This window comes from Anser brachyrhynchus (assembly GCF_964034855.1).
Source record: "Anser brachyrhynchus genome assembly, chromosome: 4".
In the NCBI taxonomy this organism is placed as follows: domain Eukaryota; kingdom Metazoa; phylum Chordata; class Aves; order Anseriformes; family Anatidae; genus Anser; species Anser brachyrhynchus.
The window spans coordinates 28,950,002-28,972,219 of NC_137698.1; the positions used below are offsets into that span (position 1 = coordinate 28,950,002).

Below are 22,218 nucleotides of genomic sequence, written 5' to 3' on the forward strand. Positions count from 1 at the left end.
AAACAACACTAAATGCTGTGTACTTAGAGAGTTAAATAAATTATATGAGGGGTATATACACACGTGTTAATATAAGTGCATTCTACTTGGAGATCACCAGCCACAGCTTTTATTCTTCTGAATTATCTATTGACCATCACCGGCATGTAGCAGAATAATTAGACCATGATCCATTCCTATATGATAATTCATAGAGTTTCTATATGAATTATCTGACTAACATCAGGGTTTCATGACTTTAAACACAACACCAGATGTGTCAAATCTGTTTTACAATGCAAACAGAAATCAACTGCAGTCATCTTTCAAAGGCACCAACCAAACATGCCATTCTTTGTCACATTTTTTAAAAGATAGTGTGCATTTACTAGGACTTCCCATTTGAATCTGAACAGACAGAAACTCATTTTATGGCTTTATTAACAAAGGTAATACTGTATAATTTCCTCAGTATGCATCAGGTATAACTGACTTGTTAAAGTCATGTTTATACTGCAGAAATACTTCTTTCACTTTGGCTTGTCATAAAAGATCTAAGAGGAACCCAAATAGAAGGTTGAGGCTTATTAGATTCTAAAATAAGCTTCAGTGACTTAGAGTGTCAAACTTGCAGAAATGTGACTACACTTTTATATAAAATTTTCCTATAGGTCGTACAGATTTTGAGTAGAATTTAGCAGCTTACTGCTAGCTGTTTAAAATACATTATTTTCAGTGTTTGTTACAGTTGTTACACATTAACTAACAGTGTGCTAACAGCTAAGTAAATGTTTGGCAACTGATTAGGAACTCAAAATGGGGTTGTAACATACAGAGATTTTTTGAGGGCTTACAATTCCTGTGTGTCTCAGTGAATACTGTAGCTAGTAAGCATTCTTCGCAGCTTGTAGGCTCTGATGCAGCAGTGCACTTGAATGTATGCCTATCTTTAGCCAATAATCAGATCTATCAGCTCCACTAAGGCTTAAAATCATTTGCTTAAAATTATGTAAAGGAATGAACACTTTGCTGGGCCAAAGTGTCATGGAATAACTAAGTAGGTGTTCAGAAAGTTTTAGTGTGACCAGCTGGAAGACTGTTGAAAACATCTGTATCCAGCTAAGCTGCTGCTCTTTAGTTTAAGGGGTCAGCAACTGATTTCCTCTATGAAAAGTGTTGTTTTCTATTTGATTGCCACTCCTGAGAAGTTCATAAATACATTTGATGTACTCTTGTTTTATCCTTGTCTAGATAAACGCATGCATCACATCAACCACTTCCTTATGGTTGATGTAATGCACGCAGAACCAGGAAAGTAATGATGTTAGGCCAATAGGCATATTTTTTACCATGGCAAGCTTAATTAAAAGCCACTTATTCCCCTGCCCCAGCCTGATACTTCAGGGGATAGTTTATATTCACCTCACATTGTCTCTAGTAGTTTGGGTATAATTTGGATTGATGGACTGACTGCATTGGAGTGACCACTAACTGAAGTGGCACGGTAAGTAGAAATGTGTAGAAGAAAAGAATTACATTCTTCAGTGAGATAGGGAAAATATCTTCTGATGTATTTCATTGTAAGTAGGGGAGAAGATCTCAAAGCCTTTGGATTTTACTCTGAAAAATTTATGACCAATACTTAATGTTGAACAAACTGAAAAAAAAAAAAAGTGAGTTATTTGGACATTCCTATGAGGTCCCTCTCCTTGTGAGTGACAGAGGCCCTTAAGTAATACTGGTATAAAACCTGGAAAAGGAAAAGTATTTTCTTGAGTCTTAGTTGAAATACTGTTGGTTTATTCAGTTTCACTATCTCATCGGTTATCAAACAGGAAATCCTGACTTTGCTTTACTGTCCCTGAAAGGCAGTCTTATCAACCAGCCATTCTTTACATTTGACTCACCTAAGTTTTTTCCATTTGTAGTATCTCACAAAGCAATTAGCTCCGAAAGAAGCAGGTGGAGCCAGCCTGTGTTTAGCACTCTTAAACACTGTTGGATATTTTATTTGTGTGAAGACAGAAAAGATTAATCTTAACTCACAGAGGCTGATAAAAAAGTGGCCTGGTTTTCAGTTTGCTCAGGATTCCACTTACAGAAAATATAATCCCTGCACAGAAGGGACCTTGCCTTCGGTTATGTCAGAACAATGTTTAGCAATGCTGTCAGCTTCATCAGAGCACTAGTGATACTACTAGGCATACAAAACTCAGTTCAAGAATTAAACATCTTGAACTGGAATGACTTTGGAAATGTAACGTTTGTTTTTAATTTTTTTGAGAGTTTTGTTTGTTTGCTTTTGTGAAGAAAAAAATAATTGTCTTCTGTGAAGGGTTCCTTTTTGTAGACTTTGTTAGAAATCATGTTTTAATGAAGACAAAAAAAATAAATCTCTGTTGACTTAAAAATACTGTTTATCAACAAAATAATTTAAAAGAAAACACCCAGCTACCATTTCTTATAACTAATGTCTCCCAGTAATGTCATACTGAAAACTATGATGTCTTGCAGCTTTGAAGAACCAAGATGTAGCTAAATTCTTGTAATAATTTGGTTGGTGGGTTATTAGGTGTTTTAGTTGATTGTAGCTATGATTCGTATATAAAGGCCAGCAGAAACAGAAATTAATCACGTTAGGTAGATCATATAAACTTTTATTCACCAATTGCTGTATGACTGTCCCCATCTTTGAAGGAACATCTGGAAACATTTGGGGAATTGTGATTTTTAACAATAAATGCCTTTTTTATTTGACACATATATTAAAAAGAATCTTACTTCTTTAAGATGGCATAGCTGTTTACCATTAACTGGGCATCTGAGATCCAGTTCATGACAGATTTCAAATTCGCACAGCAAAATTGCTCATTTGACTTTTTTTTTTTTTTCTTGATTTTTGCCCTATCTAGCCTTAACTCCATGGATATATGTGGGTAACAGAATAAATTTGCTTCTGCTTTCAGTTTATCCTGTGGATGTCTCTAGGTGATGAAAAGAGATCTTTTGAAAATTTCTTGCTCCTTTCTTTTTTGTTAAGCAATCAAATGCACACCCCAATGCTGACAGACTGCTTTTGTGTCACAGGCATGGACACAGAATTTATACAGCCTTATAAATCTTGGCTTTATGGGACTATGTGTCTTACAAAGTAGATGAAGAGTGTTCCTTTTGCATTGGGTTTGTTAATGCTGAAGAACAACGATATTGTCTTCCTCTAACCTCTTGTCTACCCTTTAGTAAAATAGTTTAGATTTAATAGATTTATCACATGCATACCAAATATCTTCGCTTTCAAAGTCAGTGTGAGCTGACACCTGTATTGTCCTGAATTAAAAATAAGGCAGTGTTTCAGAGAAAAGAAATAGGGAGGAAAAGCTTGGTAGCATAATTTATAAAAAAAGTTGTATTGTGTTTAACAGTAAACTTTGAACGGCCTTGGCAGTGTTTATGTTTATATCTGTTAGAGGAGTTATGGACAGTTATCCTTAAGGTAAATATTAGACAATTACATTTCCTAAAAACATTTAAGAGCTTTTTAGAAACATTTTTAGAAACATTTGTTTGTTTATTTCTGATTTTGTATAAAGGGGAGCTTCAATTCCTAATACTCTGAATTTTTTCTTCCCAAACTAGATACAGTTTTCAAATTTTTATTTTTAATATTTTTATTTTTATTTTATTTAAGAAAAAGTCTATCCGATACACTTTGGAGAAAAAGTCTATCCAGATCAAAATACGCTTTTTCTCTCTTTTGGGAAAGAAATAGAACTGGGGTATCCACTTGTTTCAGCACTAGATGAAAACTTTATTCGTCTAGAATTAACTTTGTCTGGCAAACTGGGGGATCCCAGCATTGCATATTGAAGAGAGCAGCCCAGTTAATGAAAGACAACTCTTTTGTATTCAATACATGAGTTTTGTTTTTTTTTTTTTTTTAAAAAAATAGATTTAACGTTCGTATTTGCCAGAAATTGTCCTCTGAACACCTAAGACACGTAGTAAAAGACCTTTCTAATATTCTTTACTGAATCATCCACAAACTGCCAGAGGTGAGCTACCTGGCACCTCCCCCCTGCCAAAAAAAACCCACAAAAACAACAACAACAAAAAAAGAAGTGACTATCTGCTATTACTGTGTAAATGGAAGGTTAGGAAGAAATAAAAACATTCAACAGATTCAACATTCAATAGATATTCTAACAAAACATGTAAAAGCAGCAAGTCTTTTATTAGAATCAAACAGACAAGAATAAACAACAACAACAAAAAAAACCATGGAAGTGTTGGAAGTGTTTAAATTCAATCTTTCAATAAATCTTTCATGATTAATTATTGAAAAAGATATTTTATTTCATTTTGTCAGTCACTTTTTAAAAATAAGTTTGCTACAGTACTGTTTCTGTTTTGATTGCTCTCACAACCAGAGGATGTGTTAATTTGCTGTGGTCCTCGTTTATACACAGGAGTTGTGCTGACAATTCATTTACATCCTGCTGTAAATTGGCACTACTCCTTTTTATAGTAATAACAGATGATTTCATGTTTTCTCATAGCAGTTTAAGGCTGATTGGCTACTACTTGATGTAATTTCATGTGTTTTGCTTTTGATTAGGCTTTGGTTTTGTCACAGTTGCTAGCCCTTGGCTATGCAAACTCAGAAATTGTCTCTTTAGGAGAGGTACCAATTGTCATAGCAACCAGGCTTACTAACATAGCAGTGGTTCACCTAGTCACGCAGTCATCAGAAGTTAATCCTAGCTCAGCAAGAAGCAGGAAAGAAGCAATCGATCAATATTAGCTGTATGGGCACCACAATGCCCATGGGTCAGTGCCTCTTGCTGTAGGCACTGCACAAAACCAAAGCTGGAGCCACCCTAAAACCCACTGTGTAATTACAGCTTTATTGTGGCTGGGGATGGTCTTAAGGCAACATTTAGAGGGAGAGTTTCTCTCTTTATTTTTATATATATATTTTTATTTTTTATATTAACCCATTCTTTGAGAAAAACAGGTGAGTTTTCAGGCACATTGGCCCTACTTCAGGTCTGTGATAGAAACCAAGATGTTCAGTATTAGGAATGCAGTAGAAATATTGGTTTTATAGCACATTATTATTTCCCCATACATTTTATGATCATCTAATGATCTTCAACTCTCTCCTGTTACCAATAACCTTTTTTTATACCTATTCCAACTCTTTTATTCTCTGATTGTGTAATTCATTGACATGATTAATATAAGTTTAAAGAAAATTATTCTCAGTCTGGCTTCTGATTTAAACCTGTTAAAAGCTTGTCTGTTTTTCCTATATATATGTATCAGCCTAAAGAAAGGTATCATCCTTGCCTAAATCCTAATCTTTTTATAGTGGAAGTGTAAGAAACTGTAAAGGGAAGAGACAGATGATAAAACATTATCAGGAGGTTTAAAAGACAGTGACCACCTGTCTGTTTTTTTATGTCTATTTTTAACCTCAATCTGTTTTGGGTGAAAAATGCAACAAAACTAGATTCTGTGTTTTGCCAGTGAAAGTTTGTTTTAAATAGCATGAGTTATAGCTCCCAAAGCACCAACAGTTTGTTTGACATTTTCTAAAACAAATGGAAACAAAAACATAGACTGTGATTTCTGTATCATTAGTCTTGTTACATGACTACAATGCCTTAAAATGGTGAATTACAGAATAGAGCACCTGCATTCATGACTATCAGGGCACATGTGCTGTGGTGTAGCAATTATGTAAGCCCTAGCAAAGACAGATGAAGAGATTTTTATTCTATGATAAAAAATAATTTGGATCAAGAACTACTGACAAGGTCACAATTCCTGTTTTTCTTAAGCAGCCCCTTTATCTTTGGCTTTTCCTGCTGAATCTTGCAGTACGGCTCCTAGGTTTACTCGTAAGATGCACTGCTCATCTGTAAGTAAATGAGATCGCACAGAGGCAGCTGTAAGGACCAGGATGGGTGGCTGCAGCCATGGCACACAGGGCTGACTGCCCAGACGTCTGGTCCTTCACACTGGTCCTTCATCAGGAGCTACTTAAAGCACCTTGAGCTAGAAATGCCCTCAGGAAAAGAGGTAGGGGAATTCAAGCTTCCCTGGCTTCCAGACCACTGAATCCTCAGTTAAATAGATAAGGGCTGTTCCTAATCTACCACCACTCTCTCTATTTGATGTCTTCCATTTTACATTTTTTTTTTTCCCCCACAAGGCTTTCTACCCTGCCTCCTTCATTTTCCTCAGGAGTTGTCTGTTTTGCTAGCTCTTTCTGAACAACTCCCTAACAACTAATGCCAGCTTAGCTTTTTCCCCTGCATCATTCTGTGATGCATAGGGCATCACTACGTGGTTCATATCCTGAAAGCAGTATAGCTTGGGTTATACTGGCTCTGCTTTCAAGTGAATAAACCTTACCACTCAGCCATGCAGATGTGACCTCACTGCTTTTAGTTCAAGAGCCTGCTTGATCATACTTGGGCTGGATACTTCTGCATGGTACTCCACAGCACATGTGCCCTGATAGTCATGAATGCAGGTGCTCTATTCTGTAATTCACCATTTTAAGGCATTGTAGTTTGGGAGCTATAACTCATGCTATTTAAAACAAACTTTCACTGGCAAAACACAGAATCTAGTTTTGTTGCATTTTGCAACAAGTAAGTTTGCAAACTTACTTTTAGCTGCAGAGATCATGTTCTATCCTTTAACCTTTTCTCAGCTGCTGTCAGTTAGATTCATTCCCCCCGAATGTCATCTTAAAGAACACTGTTACCCTTCTAATGTGGCTGCAGCTTTATCAGCAGAGAAATATTTTCTACTGACTTTGCTGTTTCTCTATACTGTAAGGTAGCTATTTTGATAAAAAGAGACATTATCAATCAAAATGAAATGTAGCAGTAAAGTTTGGGCTAGATATTGGTAAATTTTAGCAGTATCTGCTGAACAACTTTCTAAGCAGCTCTTGCAAGGTGGTTTCTAAGTATATGAGATAATCAGAATTATGGCAAAAACAACTGTATAAAGCAGCCTTGTAGTCATTGTCCATGCCAATAAACAAAATGCTTTCTCCAAAACTATTTTTCAAATAGGATGTAAATTTGTCGCTGTTCCCTGAGCAGTTCTGTGTGTTTGGTTGTATATCTTAAGTTTTAGATTTTTCTGATACCCTTTAAGCCTAAGAATCTTACTTGATCATAGCTGTCTGATAGGACAAAAATTGTGAGAATACCTTTACCATTGTCTGGACTTCAGGTTACTCAGACCGGAATGCATACAATCCCATCTCTTCTGTATTTTATGTGATTGGAGAGATGCCTAAAATGTTCTGGATGCTTTTGTTCCTACTCCACACAACTCACATCAGTCTGTTGGTCAGTACAAAAGAGGGGTGGAAGCTTGACATCACAGGGATAGATATAAAATCCATATTTCTCCAGTCAAGTAGTTTCAGATCTTTTCATATATGGTTGAGGAGTCCAAGGAATCCTTATCAGTGACCTACGAAAGAAGAACAGCCCTAATGTCAGTCTGAAATCCATTATACAAGACTAAAATGACTGAAATACCTTAAGGAGATGAAAAATGTTAAAAAATTGTCATTCACTTTGTTGCAAGATGAGTAAAGGAAAGTAAAATATCATCTAGTAATGGTGTATTAGAAGGCCTAGAATGTTGGTGACGGTTTTTTCTTGGTGCATGCAAAACAAAGCAAAGTATCAAGTGAATATAAATTTCATAATAATTTGTTGTTTCTTATTACATGTGAATATGAAAGCTGAAATTCACCAGAATTGTTGACATAGGAGTAATTGCATTAAGTTATAAGATACGTTGGTAGCCTCACATTATAATTTTCTCTAATTGTATTTAGTGAGGACTTCCGTCTCATTGCCTTAAAGGTGGTCTGAAAAGTAGATTTTAGGAACAACTATTGAAAAGTATGGTCTGCACCAGCAGTAAAACTGAGTTAAATTAAACACTTCTTTTTTTTTTTTTTTTTTTTTTCCTTCCTGCTAGTTGTATTTTAAATATACCATACATTATATATTTAAAAAGGAAGCTGTCAGATACAGGCTGCCAGAGATAGAAATGTTCATATAGAAAATACCTGAAAACAAATACAAACAATTATTTCATACATATTTCATCTCTATTATGCTATACAGAATATGGTTAGGTGTAGCTTTTAGCTGCCATGTTAGAGTATCTGTAGCTGGCAGATTTTAAACATGTAGCGAGAGTGTCCCGTATGGTCCTGTGAGTAAAAAAGTTATCACAACAGTCATTACTGGTAAATAATTTGCTTTAATAAAGCAGCTGCACAGCTCAAATTACTTGTCAAATTCTTGTATTTGTAATGCTGGGGACCAAAGGGAGTTGGCTACATTTTTGTGTGTTTCAAAATCCTTAGTATCAAACTGTCCAATACTATAATTCATTTTGATTTCTGTATTCTATTCTTATTAAACACTCCGATTTCTAACCATAACTTAGAGCATGAAAAGAAGTCAATGTTGTGTGAAATTGAAAATTGCCACATATGATGAAGTTGGCACTCGGTGCAGAGAGGAGGTACAATGGACAAGGTGTTTGATATCAAAAGCATTGTAAAAGCTTTCAGCGTTGCCTGAAAGGCTGTGTAGATTCAGAGTGAGAGTCTTAAGTGGTCATATTAGTATAACAGGTTCTTGTGACTGAGGCTTTAGATCCCAAGCATCCATGTGGCAAAAAAGGTGAGTGAACAATTTATTGCAAATAACATATCACTAATACTGGCATTTTTTCTGTGGTTGCTAATACTTTTATTATTTGACCAAGGGACTTTAAAGAGCATGCTTTATTTGCTTGAAAATTCTCAAGTATTTTATTTATGGATGGAAACAGGATTAAATTCAACCAATTATATTATGGTTACAGGTTGGAGCAACAAATTATGCTGGCAAGTTATTGGACAAGCCTTACTACACTTGTGAAAAAACAATTATCTTTTTGACAGTTCATGAAGAATTTTCATCATGACTGGGAAGCAGTTGTTTTACTCATATGAAATGAGTAAGATGACAACAGAAAAATCTAAAGCTGATCCATATTATCCTACGGCAGTATTTGTATAAAAGATATGAAAGTGAAAGGAAGTATTTTTGTCTTAGAAAGGCTTAAGTTTCACCTTGGAAGCTGAAGAGTCTTCTGGTAGATATCTCTTGAACTTTTCTCTCGTAAAAGTAAAGCCTTTGTCAAGTCACCGTCACACCTGCCAGCTCCTAAAAGTTTATTTCATGAGAAGGTCATGAGTGGTCAGCTTGTCTGTTTAATTCATATTGATAAATTCCAATCTCCCCTGACCCTCCCTAAGCAAAGACCTTGATATGCAGAACCTTTCAGCCATGCAATGCAATAGCTGCTGCTATCTGCATGATAAAAGAGATTGTTTTGCAGACCTCACAGGTTTCATACTGGATGAGGATAACCTCATCACAGCACGTGATTAGATAAAACTTTTCCTTTGAGAATGCTTTTTAGTGAATAGTGCCTAACTCCATCTCCTACTGTGAGAGCTGAATAAGGTTAGTAGAAATTGTCTGCCATGGTTAGGTGTGTATTAAACTCTATGTCCCATGGATAGTTTATCTGGCACGGAAACAACTTGGCACTCACACTGCCAAGTTCACCATCCAAACCAGAATGGCTGCACCCAGGTTGCATGCTGGGAGCAGTCTCAGACTCATGCCACTTTCCATAAAATGCCTGGATATTGTTTGGGGGAAAAACAGCACAGGACAGAAGTGTGACAGAGTCCATGCTAACACAGTAATGATACAGGGCAGTTCCTGTTCAATTTACTACTATAAATGTTTGGACAATGCTCTCAGACATATGGCCTGATTTTTGGGTGGTCCTGTGGGGAGCCAGGAGTCGGTCTTTATAATCCTTGTGGATCCTTCCGGCTGAGGATATTCTGTGATTCTATGATGTAGCCCAATTCTTGTTGTTGTTAAATAGCTTTTATGTTCCCCTGTTAGGGAATTTTGTGACCATAGAGACTGCAGGGCCAATATTTTCAAAAAAACCTCGTGTTCCTAGGTTTTAATGTTTTGAATGGAACAAATGAAGTGCAGCAACAACAACAGCAAACAAAAAAACCCAAACCCATAGACAACAACACACCAGAAAATTCCTATCAATCAGGCACATTTAATGTTAAAAGTTAAAATTTTTAGGTCTGTTTAGGTCACCGACATATGCTGGATTGTGTTGTAGACCTCTCAGTCTATGTGTCTGGCCTGCATGTAATATAATATTCTCCAAGATGTTCAGTTTTTTTTGTTTGTTTTGTTTTTGTTTTAAGACAATTTCTGGTAGCTCTGATGAGTGAGGAGTAATAGTCTCTGTGAACTGTAATGCAGCTTTTGACAAGCTCAGAAAAGAAAGATACAATTTGGGCTACCTTAAAGCTTCAGTGAGCTGTGAGTTGAATGATGCTGCAATGTCTTCTTGAGTGTATTGGCATCTTGAAATGGTGGCTCAGATACATCTTAACATCTTCATCTAAGTGTATGGTTTTACCCGAAGGGGAGAATGTAAGTAGAACTGGCATTTCAGTATAAGCCATGTTCATGTGTTCTGGAATAAATGGACATACTAAGAAGTTGGAGTCCAGTAGTGGTCTTCCATAACACAGGAAGCTCATTTAATCACCTTGCAGCATGCAAACAAATGAAAAGATGTTGGGAATTCTGGAAAACAAAGGACAGAAACATTAGATGAACATACACAATATGTAGTGCAGAGTTTATACCTACATACATCATATTAACAGGACAATTTGGCCATATCCCCAGAATGAATTCCACACTCCTGTGGTCACCATTCAGGGGCTGGAAGAGAAAAAAGTAAATCAATGTAATCTCAAAATTCATCATTATTATTATTATTATTATTACCATATTTTAATATTTATTAATAATCTATTTTGCAATGAAATGTTTTTGTTTGTTTGTTTTTAATTTCAGCTTTTCATATGCCCCACACAGCTGTCCTGTAAAGCAGGAAATTTATTAGTGCATTTTATTCAGCAAGCTTCATTGGATTTCTAGTATACAGAAAACAAGTATTCATAGGACACACAGATTGACAATGAAGTCCATTAGTGTGCTAATGCAAAGGACACAAACCTAAGAAATTGTTGGTGGACTTGAACAATCCCATTACATAGGCTGGTGTTACTAAGCAGGAGCTTATTAGGTGTTTCTTCAATTCAGTAATAAAAACAAATACAAAGCATAAACAGAAAGTCGTGTTGCTGAAGAGTGCTAGGTATTGTACAACTCTTTTTATTTGTTAGTGAGGTTCAGAAAAGGCAAAAAAAGTTTTAACTATTTATATAACCATCAAGGCTTTTTGCCGAAACCTTAATCAAAAAACAGCTTTTAAATGGTGGCTTTCCACTAGATTATGTTAGTATTGTATGAAATTTTTATTATATCAGGACCCTAAATTTACTGCCAGTAGAAATAGGTGAATCCAGAGGGGGTGATAATAAAACAACAACAACAGATAGATGTGCAAATACAATGCAGTTCTATTTCATCTTTTGTGACCAAATAATCTTCCGGAAGGTTGGCATATACCTAGAGTGAGTGTGTTTGTGTATGAACATTTGAATTTGCTTCTGTGCATTTGTTTTATTCCTCAATGAGGGTCTTGCTTTTTAGCATCTTATCCCACGCACATCCCAGGCTAGATGAAGTATGTAGGGAACTGGCAGTGTGGCACTGTTCCATGCTAACAGGCAGATGTAGAGGAATAAGCTTTGTAGTTTCATACCCATACAAAAACACTTTACATTCTAAAAGTTACGTCTAACCTTGCTTCCTGGGCCAGATGGAGAACTTGTCTACAGTAACCTGCAGGTCTCATCCTACCTGTTTGCTCAGGAATGTTTCATGAAAAAAAAAATATTTTCGTGACGTTTTCGTGAAGGAAAGAAGATCAGAGCTGGTGGAGCTGGTGTGTGTCTATGTTCTATATTTTTTTGTTGACTCAGCTCACTCTATGGACACACAGTGGCTTTTGAATATCCCTAAGGTGAAACACTCCACAACCCATGAGTCTGTTTGTACAGCCTGTACCCTCACCATCAAAAAGCCCCAGTGAGGATCCTGGCTTAGTGGAATATTCTAATCTATCTTTACTCCTCATATTCTTATAAATTACCTGTTTCTGTGTCCCTTCTTTAGGAAATACCTTTCTTATCAACTTTCCCTCCCTCTTCTTTTCTTCCCTTCTTTTCCCTCCCCTCTACTACAACTGCTTCTTTCTGTTAAAAAAGCTCTATTTCTGTTCAGATATGCACTGATACACATCTAGACTCTTGAGTGATTCTTCTCAACTTGCCTTTAGTTTTGAAATCTGTTTCTGTAGAAAAGCTTGCGTTATCAAAAGCTCAACTAATTCTTCCAGCTATACCGTTAGTCATATACGGATATATTCTCTACCTGTATACGTTGTCTGAAACACCTAGTGGCAACCAATGCCTGACACAGCTCCCGAAACAGAACTGGTCCAAGTATTGTTCAGTCAAATGCACCGTCAAAGATGGAAATCCACGTTAAACACTGTAGATATCAATAGTGTAATTTTGAATCTAAATCAGAAGATGTTTCAGTAAGCAGTGAAGACCAGAATATTTTCCTGGTTTTGGAGCTGTCAGAATTACTGAGTTAATATTTGAGTGTGTCCTTAGCAAGGAGAAGGGCAGTCAGACATGAACTTGCTTTAAACATGTAAGTGAGAAAATTTGCTAATAAACTGATGTGTGAATATCAGTATTGGTACAAGTTATCTATTTCTAATATATAAGCAGTGTGAGGTGTAAGTATACCTGTATGATAGTATGATATTCAGGACTGCTTCAGACCTTTGCTCTCTTACATGCCCTCTCTCTTCTCTTGTTCCTGTTAAACTTTTCCCAGCTCTGTGTAGTTTCTCTCTAAGCTTCAGTAAAACCTACTCAGTGTGTCCTGACCTGAGTAATGTTGTGAAATAATAAATAAGCCAAGCATTCCTCTTCAGCGTATTGTCATTCTTTCCCTCCCCCAGCTGTCCAATTTCTACTGAAAATAACATTTTTTCTCTGCCTTCAACACTCTTATCTCCTTGCATTATGTATTAATCATCTTAATTATGGGCTTATTTAATGCTGTAAAGACTGTTCCCACTGAAGTTAAATGCAATTTTTTCCTTTTTTTTTTTTTTTTTTTTTTTTTTTTTTTAGGTTGTGGAAAAATGCAGCTTTCTGCAAATTTAAATGAAGCTCAGTTTCCAGGTATGTCTTACCACCCACATTACACTGTTGAGTTCTTTTGCCATAGAGGACCACAGAACCCTGTGGTAATAATGCATATTAAGGAAGATCTTTGCAGATGCTCTGGAGCTTCTGCGTTTTTTTTGCTCCCTCACTACTACTTGTTATAATACTAACCAGAGTGTCAGGCAGCATATGTCGCTGATGCAGTGGCAGCGGGGCTGAACCCTTTGCTTCGTTCACTGGTGCTGGCAGGCCACCAGCGTGCTCCCTCAGGAGCTGCAGGGAAGGGAAGTAAAACCTGAGCTGGATGAACGCTGGAATTCACTGAAGCACCTCAGTTCCAGGAGCTAAAAGATAGAACTGTTTTATTAAGAAAGGGTGACTTCAAGAAAGCTCCGTCAAATAAATCTAAAGGGTTGAAGTCGGCTTGCTACTGGAATTCATTGGGTGCCTTGTCTTTGGGAGGTGGAATTCACTGCTGCCTAGCCAGAGCCTCTGAAATGAGGAAAATCTAAGGTGAAAAGCTCTGACAAGAATTAATTAACAAATATTTTTAGTCTCGTTATGAGCTGGGCCTGGTGGTTTTTGCTCAGTTTTGGTTTGTTAAGTCCTGTTTAGGATGCTTTGTGAACAGGAAGGAATTTGGTAGGGCTTAGCTGTAGTGCCAGGTTGTCACAGCAGCCAGTTATGCTGGAGGCAACTGGTAACCACCGACCGCCTCTGGGGAAGGGCAGGTGAGGGGAGTAGGAGCACAGCAGGCCACAGAAGGTGTTGTAAAGATTGGCTTAGTAAGGGTGTTGTAAAGGTTGGCTTACCACAGGCAGTTGCTTCAAGGTCCCCAGCCACCTAAAAACAAATGTGAGCAGTGGAGGAGTGTTATTTATAAATAAACATAGTCACATTGATCTGTGAAACTGTTCAAGTTCAAGGCCATGCACATCAGGATAAGCTTACAGGATCAAGGGCAGCATTGTTCTTTGTCCTGTTTTTCAGTTACTGCTTGGTCGGGAGCTATTACATTCTCATCACTGAGGCCGACAAAGACAGTTGAGGCAAAACATTACATACTACTTTTTTTCTTTTATTTCTTTATGGAGTATTGCAATTTTGAGACCTCTTAGATTCTCCCGTATTATATTAATAATTCACAGAAGCTAGGAGTATATTTAGTGCTTTGTGAATATGTATGGAGACAATATCTTTGCCCTCAAATTCTCAATATGTCAGAATTAAGAGTTACAGTTCAACATACTCAGAATTTAGTTCGATGTCTTAAAAGCAACCCTTAAAATCTCATTAGGTCACAAATCAATGCCTGTTTGAGCTGAATGGCTGGAACTGGAGGTAGTTCAAAACAACCTTTTGTCCTTAGCCAGGAGAAGGTCAGAACTTGCCTGCAAGTAAATGAATACATTTTCAGAAATACCTCAGCATGCCAGGAGCGCTGAATTGCTCAGGCTCTGACCTTTTTTTCACTGTAGGCAATGCACATGATACCAGTTTCTGGAAACTGCTTTTATATTATGGCTTTTTAATGTAATTGCATTTTTTTTTTTTCTGTTTCACAACCCACTGAAGTTTGGGATTTTTTTAATGGCCACCAGTTCAGACAATAGGACAGTCACAGATGAAAGACAAGGACTCTTCGAAAAGAAGTGGGAAAACAGTTTCACCAAAAGTTAAACACTCAGAATTGAAGACTGGTAGAAATCACCATGATTTCAGTCATGAGGATGCAGCACTGTTATCGCAGCTTGGGAGCTGCCCAGCTCGAGTGGAGCTATCATTGCTCTCAGGCCTCAATGCAGTTGCTATCATGGGAGGGCTTGTTGCTGAAGAGAGCACATGCTTAACTGCTTTGCTATATGAGAACTTTTGGTTTGAATCTGCAGAGAACTAGTTGAGAAATGCCATTCATATTCCTACTGCCCTTCTTCTGTCAGCCCCCACTTATCAAATGTGGGGGAGATATTTGGGAGGAAGAAGAAAAGTGTAGTAAGATGAGAGAAGTTATGAATTCAAGACAAAAAATTAACCCTTTGATGAAAGGAGATAAATAAAACCACCTATAGATACATTTGTGCCAAAAGCAGGAGGAAGCCTGATCTTCTGGGAAAAAAAAAAAAAAAAAAAGAGCAGAGAATTTGATGAGCACTAAAGAACAAAGGGATGTCATACCTTCAAGCACCAAGCTTGCTGTGCTATGAATGAGTGCAGTGGGACTTTCCTAAGTGTGCAGAATATATTCATCGGTAGCTTTTTAATCAAAAAAACTGTCATATCTTTCTCAGTTTCTCTTTTTTTTCTTGTAGTATTTTTTTTTCCTCCCTAGAATTTCCATGTTTTTAGTGTTGCTGAACTTGTGTTCTTGGACTTGCTGAGCTTGGATTTTGTTCATAAGACAAGGAGGGAAGCTATTTTGTTTGCTAGTTGTGCTTTCTGCAATGCTGATGGTGCCGGTAATAACGGCACCACTGTCAAGAAACTGTTATGCCTGGCTGAGACTAGTGAAAAGCAAACCAAAGAGGCATAACATTTTCCTGTTGCATGTGTTTATGAACAACTGTTTAGCTAAAAGTGGCAGTACAAAAGCTCTCATTGAAGACTTTAGAAAAAAATCTAAGAACGTGGGGTGACAGCATAAGAGCCAAATTGCAAAGAAAAAGAAGCCTTAAGCATGTAAGTGTCATTTAAGTGATGCAATGAAGAGGGGTACTTCTTGTCCTAACCAATTAAATAACTCCAGTGTAATAGCTCCCTTCGTACAAATTCGTGATTAACGACTGATAAAAAGGATAGAGAAGTAAAAATCATTCTGGGTCCTTGCTGTATTTCCTTTCTCTTTATTATCTTCCATACTTTGTATTCTTTTTCCTTTCCTAATCCCTCTATCCATAATTCTTTTTATATTTCTGTTTTATACTTCTTTTTTTTTTTCCCTCATGTTGTGTCTCCAGCTCTCATCCTCCTTCCAGAGTCTATTTCTCTGGTCATACACTTGTTTTCTTACTGTTTGGCATAACTCAGTTTGCAAATACCAAGGCCCCACTGGCTACACTGATGGTAGCTTATGCTATCTCCAGTAGCTCAACGTCTTGAAAAGAGAAGTAGAAACAAATCAAAGTTTGCGCTAGTTTTGGCATTTAGCTGTGCAGATATTTCTACTTAATTCAGTGTTCATTCTTCAAGGTCATGTGCTATCATCCAATGATGAGCAGTGTTATAATTATTGTGAAGGAGGGAAGTTCAAAGAATGTTGAGGAGGAGCTAACTTTTGATGGTTTTGTTTTGAAGTTAGGTCAGTCCTTGACTTTTTGCCTTTAAATCTACACCAAAAAGTGCTCAAGCTCAAAAATGAGCTTAAATCAAACTGCTGGCTGAATGTTAGTTGCATAAATATTAGCAAATTTTGTTGAAAACCATAAATAAAACAGATGTAATTTATAAGTTTGAGACATCTTAATAAACGTAATATTGAAGGATATAACAACTGTATGGCTCTGACTTTTTCATATACAAAAGTAGATTATTTTACATTATATTGCACTATCAATTTGGATTTTTAGAAAGAAGACATAGTATTACCCTATGCTATCATTCAAGCTATACTTAATAATGCTAAACTGATAAAGCTTGTTTACAATAATTAAAAGAATGGCAAAAAAATCCATACTTTTTACTAAAGGATTCTAATAAAATGCAATCACAAAAATGGAGTCGTAATTAAAGGATGAGAAAATTATCCAAAAATTCATAAGGGTTGTTCTAAAGTAAGATAAATATTTTTACTAAATACATAAAACAGCAAAACCCACACTATCAGCTCCAGAAATATTAAAAATATTACTAAACTTTAAGTGAAATGTGTCCTCGTTGATTGCTTCCTCTATGCAGAGTAGGGAGTCAATATGTTTTCCTCCAAAATAATAGTATTTTTATTATCTACATTTAGACAATGGAAAACTAATGACGTACGAGCTATGACTAATAGTATAAAATGCTTGCTGAAACCTCAGAAGTGCAATAAATTCATAGGATCGTTCACCAGGGAAGGGCAGTGATTGTGCATTGCATAAGATGGACTTTCCATTCAGAACATTTATTAGCTCAGGTTTTAGACATTAATCAGGCGTAGTTGAGAAGGTGTTTCTGCAGATTTTTGTGTGTCATTGACATTAACATGATCATTCAATCTGAGATCTTTCTTCAGTAGTAGTCTTAATACCAAGCACAGAATGTTGGGTTTGAAAATTGTCTTTTTACTTTGCTCCTAGTCTTCAATAATAAGGCAGAAAATACCACAAAAAAGGTTGCTTTGTCCTACTTCATAATATCTACTCTCCTGTTTTCTTCTCTTTCCAGCTACTGCAGAACAAGTTAATCGCTAAAGTCACCATCCTATCCCCTGTGGAACTACATTTTTGTGCTATATTTTAGGCTGTTTTCTAAAAGCTCAATTAAACTGTCAGTTGATGCTGAATATACCAGTGATGTTTCAAACTGAAGCCTGAGATTCTGTTGCCATCTGAGCATTACAAAGCTTTCTGTTTTTTTCCTATTCTGCTTTTTATAAGTGGTATTTGAACTGCTAGTTCCATTCTTGTTGATTAATAGGGTGTTAAACAGTGTCTGAAAAAAAGAGAGTTCAAAACTTGTGATAAAAGCTTTTATGCTGCTTGTAACGTGCACGCAAACCTTAGGTATTTATTCTTCACACTGTAGCCTTCTCTACAAGTCCCAGGAACCCAACAAAAGGCCCAGCTGAATAAATGCAGAGGAGAGAAATCAAACTTATGTTTGTATAATATGTCATAAAAAGATAATACTAGATTAGACATACTGTTTTCAATAGACTCCATCACAAAATAGGTTTACTGTATGTCAAACCATTCACAGTCATTATCAAAACTTTAAAAAGTTTGCATCCATACTTTCTATGTACTGTAGCTGTGGTGGTTAAACTTTGCAGGGTGGTAGCCTGGCTGTTTTGTGGTTTATTATAGTTTCTTATGTGGCTTATTAAATTGATAAAGTAAATTAATAGTAAAAAAAAGAGAATTATTTGATGCCCAAAAGCATCATTTGATATCACAGCCCTTTTGTAAATATAAAAATACTTTTGTAAATATGTTTTCCTTACCTTCACAGTCCTTGAAATCACGCACCAAAATGCTGTGCTCTTAGCACTGAACTTTTTTATTTTTAGGCCTGAGGCAATAATGTCATAAAATTTGTATCTGTATTATTGCCATTCAATTCTGCTAATCTTCCTTCATAGGCCTATAAATAGCATAATTCTGTTTCCCTTTAAAATTAAAAAAAAAAAAAAAGATAGAGAGAGAGAGAGAACAAAATGAAAAAGAGTGATGGAAAGTCTGCAAATACCTCCTCCCTGGGCTGCGACCTCCTCCATCTATCAGACCAGAGCAGGTAGATAAGGGAGGTGCATATGAAAGCAACCATTCTAGATGACTACATGGTAAATCAGCTTGTAGATCAAGCCTTGACTGGTGCTGATATGAACAGCTGACAGAGATCACAAGTGAACTGTGTGCTGCAACTCCTTAATTTTCCCAGTTTCCCAGGATATCTAGAGACAGGTAAGATGAAAATCTTCCACAGCATAGTCCTATCTGCATGAGCAGTTCTTTAGACCCCTATCACTAACCAGTATGCAGTTGAGTTATTCATCCGTAGTGTTCTCAAGTCATAATATTTCACTCCAAATAATCCTTTGCTTGAGAAAAAGCACAGAGGCATAGTCCCAATGGTTGAAGCACTAAATTTTTATCAATTATAATTTCAGCTATTATTTTATGCAAGTGTAAATTGTTAACAGTCTATGCTATTTCCATATTTTCCATTGTAATGGATAGTTAAATGGTACATCTCATATAAGAAAGATAAATTATTAAAATGGTAAGGACCTTTCTTTGACACAAAGTTCAAAACTTTCTCTTTTTTTTGTGTGTGTGTGCAATATTATAACAATATGACCTTTACTAAAGTCATCATCCCACTATAAAAATGAGCAAACACAGATAGAAATAAAGACAATTTCTTACCAACTAACCTTGCCACCCAGAAAAAAATGTCAGGTTTTGCATGCTTTTTTAAAAAAAAATCATCTCTTTCACCGAGTGGAAGTAAGTGATCACACCTTTTAATCTAATAAATGACTTTGTACTAGAAAACTCTTATGAAGAAGATAATGTATAGATGAAAAAATTAGAAAATTTGCATCAGAGAGTAAGCTTAAAATCTAAATCCACAATAGTTGCCCAAACAGAATATGCAAGCAAAGTCTCAGTCTTTCAGCGTGACTTCTTCCAGGCCTGATCTGAGTTCAATTCTTTAGTGTCAAAGTATGCAAGACAGAGTAGAGCATCACATTTTTGGGCTGAGTACTTTGGCTTAATTTTAATAAAGCATACAAGCATATTAAACTTCAAACTTTTACATACCTACACTAACTATATACATTCATGAAATTACACTGTCCAGCTACTGAACTTGGGTTTTGTATCAGGAGTGTACTTCTGAAGAAAACATCCCAATGATTCCCATTTCTTGTGGTTTACTTCATGTCATGAGGCAGTATCAGAAATTGTAAAGTGGATTCTTTTTGGACTAATTATGAATTGAAGATGAGTACAGATGATGAAGGCAATGGGCATTCAACACACAGGAGCTGATAAGAGCCAGTCTTTGTAAACAATCCTGAAACACTCCAGTTGTGTGTATGCTTTGTTCACAACACCAGTGATTTTGCTCACAAGAATTCTGTTGGGCTGCAGTACTCGCTACTGTAGGTGTAACCCACGTCTTTTGAGTTAGGACTTTGTCTTTGTACTCTTAGCCTGGTTCTCTGTACTTCAGGCAGACATTTTCCTTTCTAGTCCAGGGCACCTCAGGAGTGACCCTCAGAGAAATTTAGAAAATAGCAAAGAGTCTAGGTACATTATAGAAAGTGATAAGCAAAACCCAGCAGGAGTGAATTTTTCTTCTTCATTAGCATGGTTGCATGGTAGTGTGTGTGTTATCCTGGAATGGGAAGGCATGTTGTAACAGAATCTAAAGAACAGATCTGTTGAAATGTGGATTACTTTTGTGGAAGCAGAACTGGAAAGGTCATGGTACAGAAGTTAATGTTTCTATCAAATCCTAATATTGCTTGAGGTTTCAAAAAATAGTCTGTTAAGGGATTATTTGAAACAGCTAACAAAATCTGATACTGACATCTTTTAAGACCTTTGTTAATAACTGATTTTGCCCTTATGAAAGACTTTACATACCTTTTACAAAATAGTGCTGTAGAAAGTAGGTGAGACTTGTAATATGGATGCTTTTAAGTAACTACAGCATACGTTTTAGTGGACTTTCACTCCTGATTTTGATACTTCAAAAATGAGGAATACATGGTGTTCCTTGGAAACTTCTTCTCTTAATTAAGTATTTCATTTTAAAAAATATATGTTTTATCACCAATTTAAAACTTACTGATTTTCCATTGCAGATTTTACATCTTAGATGATGTATTTATACAGAATATTTACTTTATAATTGGTCTGCTTTTACAACCTCAAAAACTGCAATGTGTAAGGTTAGAGAAAACAACAATGTCAATATAGGTGTGTGTGTGTATGTGGACTTGGTGTTGAATGGCTTCAATATCACTGTACTTTATGAGGATTATTAGCAAATGAATGAGAAGCATCTTAATTCTTTCATTTTAAATATAGGTGAATTTTTGTGTCTTTAGTATTACTTTTCTTCAGAATATATAAATACATATTTCCATGAACTTACATCTGTCAATTACATTTTAGTAAGTACAAGGTTTACATGTAAGCCATAAACCAAAGAACATTGTATAGCTAACCCTCCCATGCCCAGTAATACAATCAGACTAACATGCAGAGTTTAGTTCTTAGCTGAATTGGAAAAATACACTATTTATCTCTAACCTCTTTTGTGGCTTTTTCTTTCTTCTGTGTTGTATTGCAGTGTGATCCTTGAAGATGCTGTTGGTGGAATTAATCACTTCTCCATATACCAGAGCACTGACATCCTGAATTTGTTACATCAAAGGATATTGACTGAGAGACTGAGAGACTAAGACAAATAATTAAATGACCCATAACACAGGTAAATGATACTCTTGGGATCAAAGGAATCCCCTATGAATACCGTGTGCTGCTCTGTTCTGCCAGTCACAGAAAGTGTCATTTGGTTGCAGTGGTTGTAGCAAGGTAGCTTTTGTCAATCCTTCAAAGCGAGGCTTTTCTAAACAGGATCTTCCTGTTTGTTTTTCTTGTTTGCTAATTGCTCTTAAAATACAAAGATGAATCTTAAGACTTGGTCACATATCGATTCATATAACATGTCTGCTTGCAGGCTAGGTTTCTGAACCACTTTCAAATGAAAGAGAAGACAGTTACTAGTAGTCTGTTTTGGAAATGGATAGAGATGGCTGACTAAGAACTGGTGAGTGCAAGAAAATAGTCTGCAAAAGGTATTACCCTTAAATCTTAACCTGAACCAGGACCACTGGTTTTAGCCTTCTTTGAAAGTGATTTAAGCTTAAGAAGTAAAAATCACTCCTCTTCTAATATGAGTGCCCACATTAGTGTAGGAGAGTTACAGTACTGTTATTGATGCTGCAGCTTAGATTGTAAGATCTTGCTCGTATAGAAATACTCTGAAATGCCCTTAAATATGTTTTTCTAGGAAATGGATGTGTCTGTCAGCTCCTGTGTCCATTCGTCCTTTATTCATTGCACTCTTTTTTTTTTTTTTTTAAATAAAGATCTTATTTTACTGTCAATGTTAGTATTTTACATTTTGTAAGCTTTGAAAGAGGTTGGATATTTCATTGTTGTAAAGGTCTACAGGAGTATTAGAAAACAAATAATATCCGTAACTGT

General features: G+C 36.2%; 1 long non-coding RNA gene across 1 annotated transcript; it reads left to right on the plus strand.

Moving 5' to 3' along the window:
- Positions 1 to 17,778: 17,778 nt before the first annotated feature.
- LOC308195046 lies at positions 17,779 to 21,779 on the plus strand. The gene is made up of 3 exons (XR_013951184.1): positions 17,779 to 18,891; positions 21,299 to 21,439; positions 21,689 to 21,779. It is a non-coding gene; the product is annotated as an uncharacterized lncRNA (long non-coding RNA).
- Positions 21,780 to 22,218: the final 439 nt, after the last annotated feature.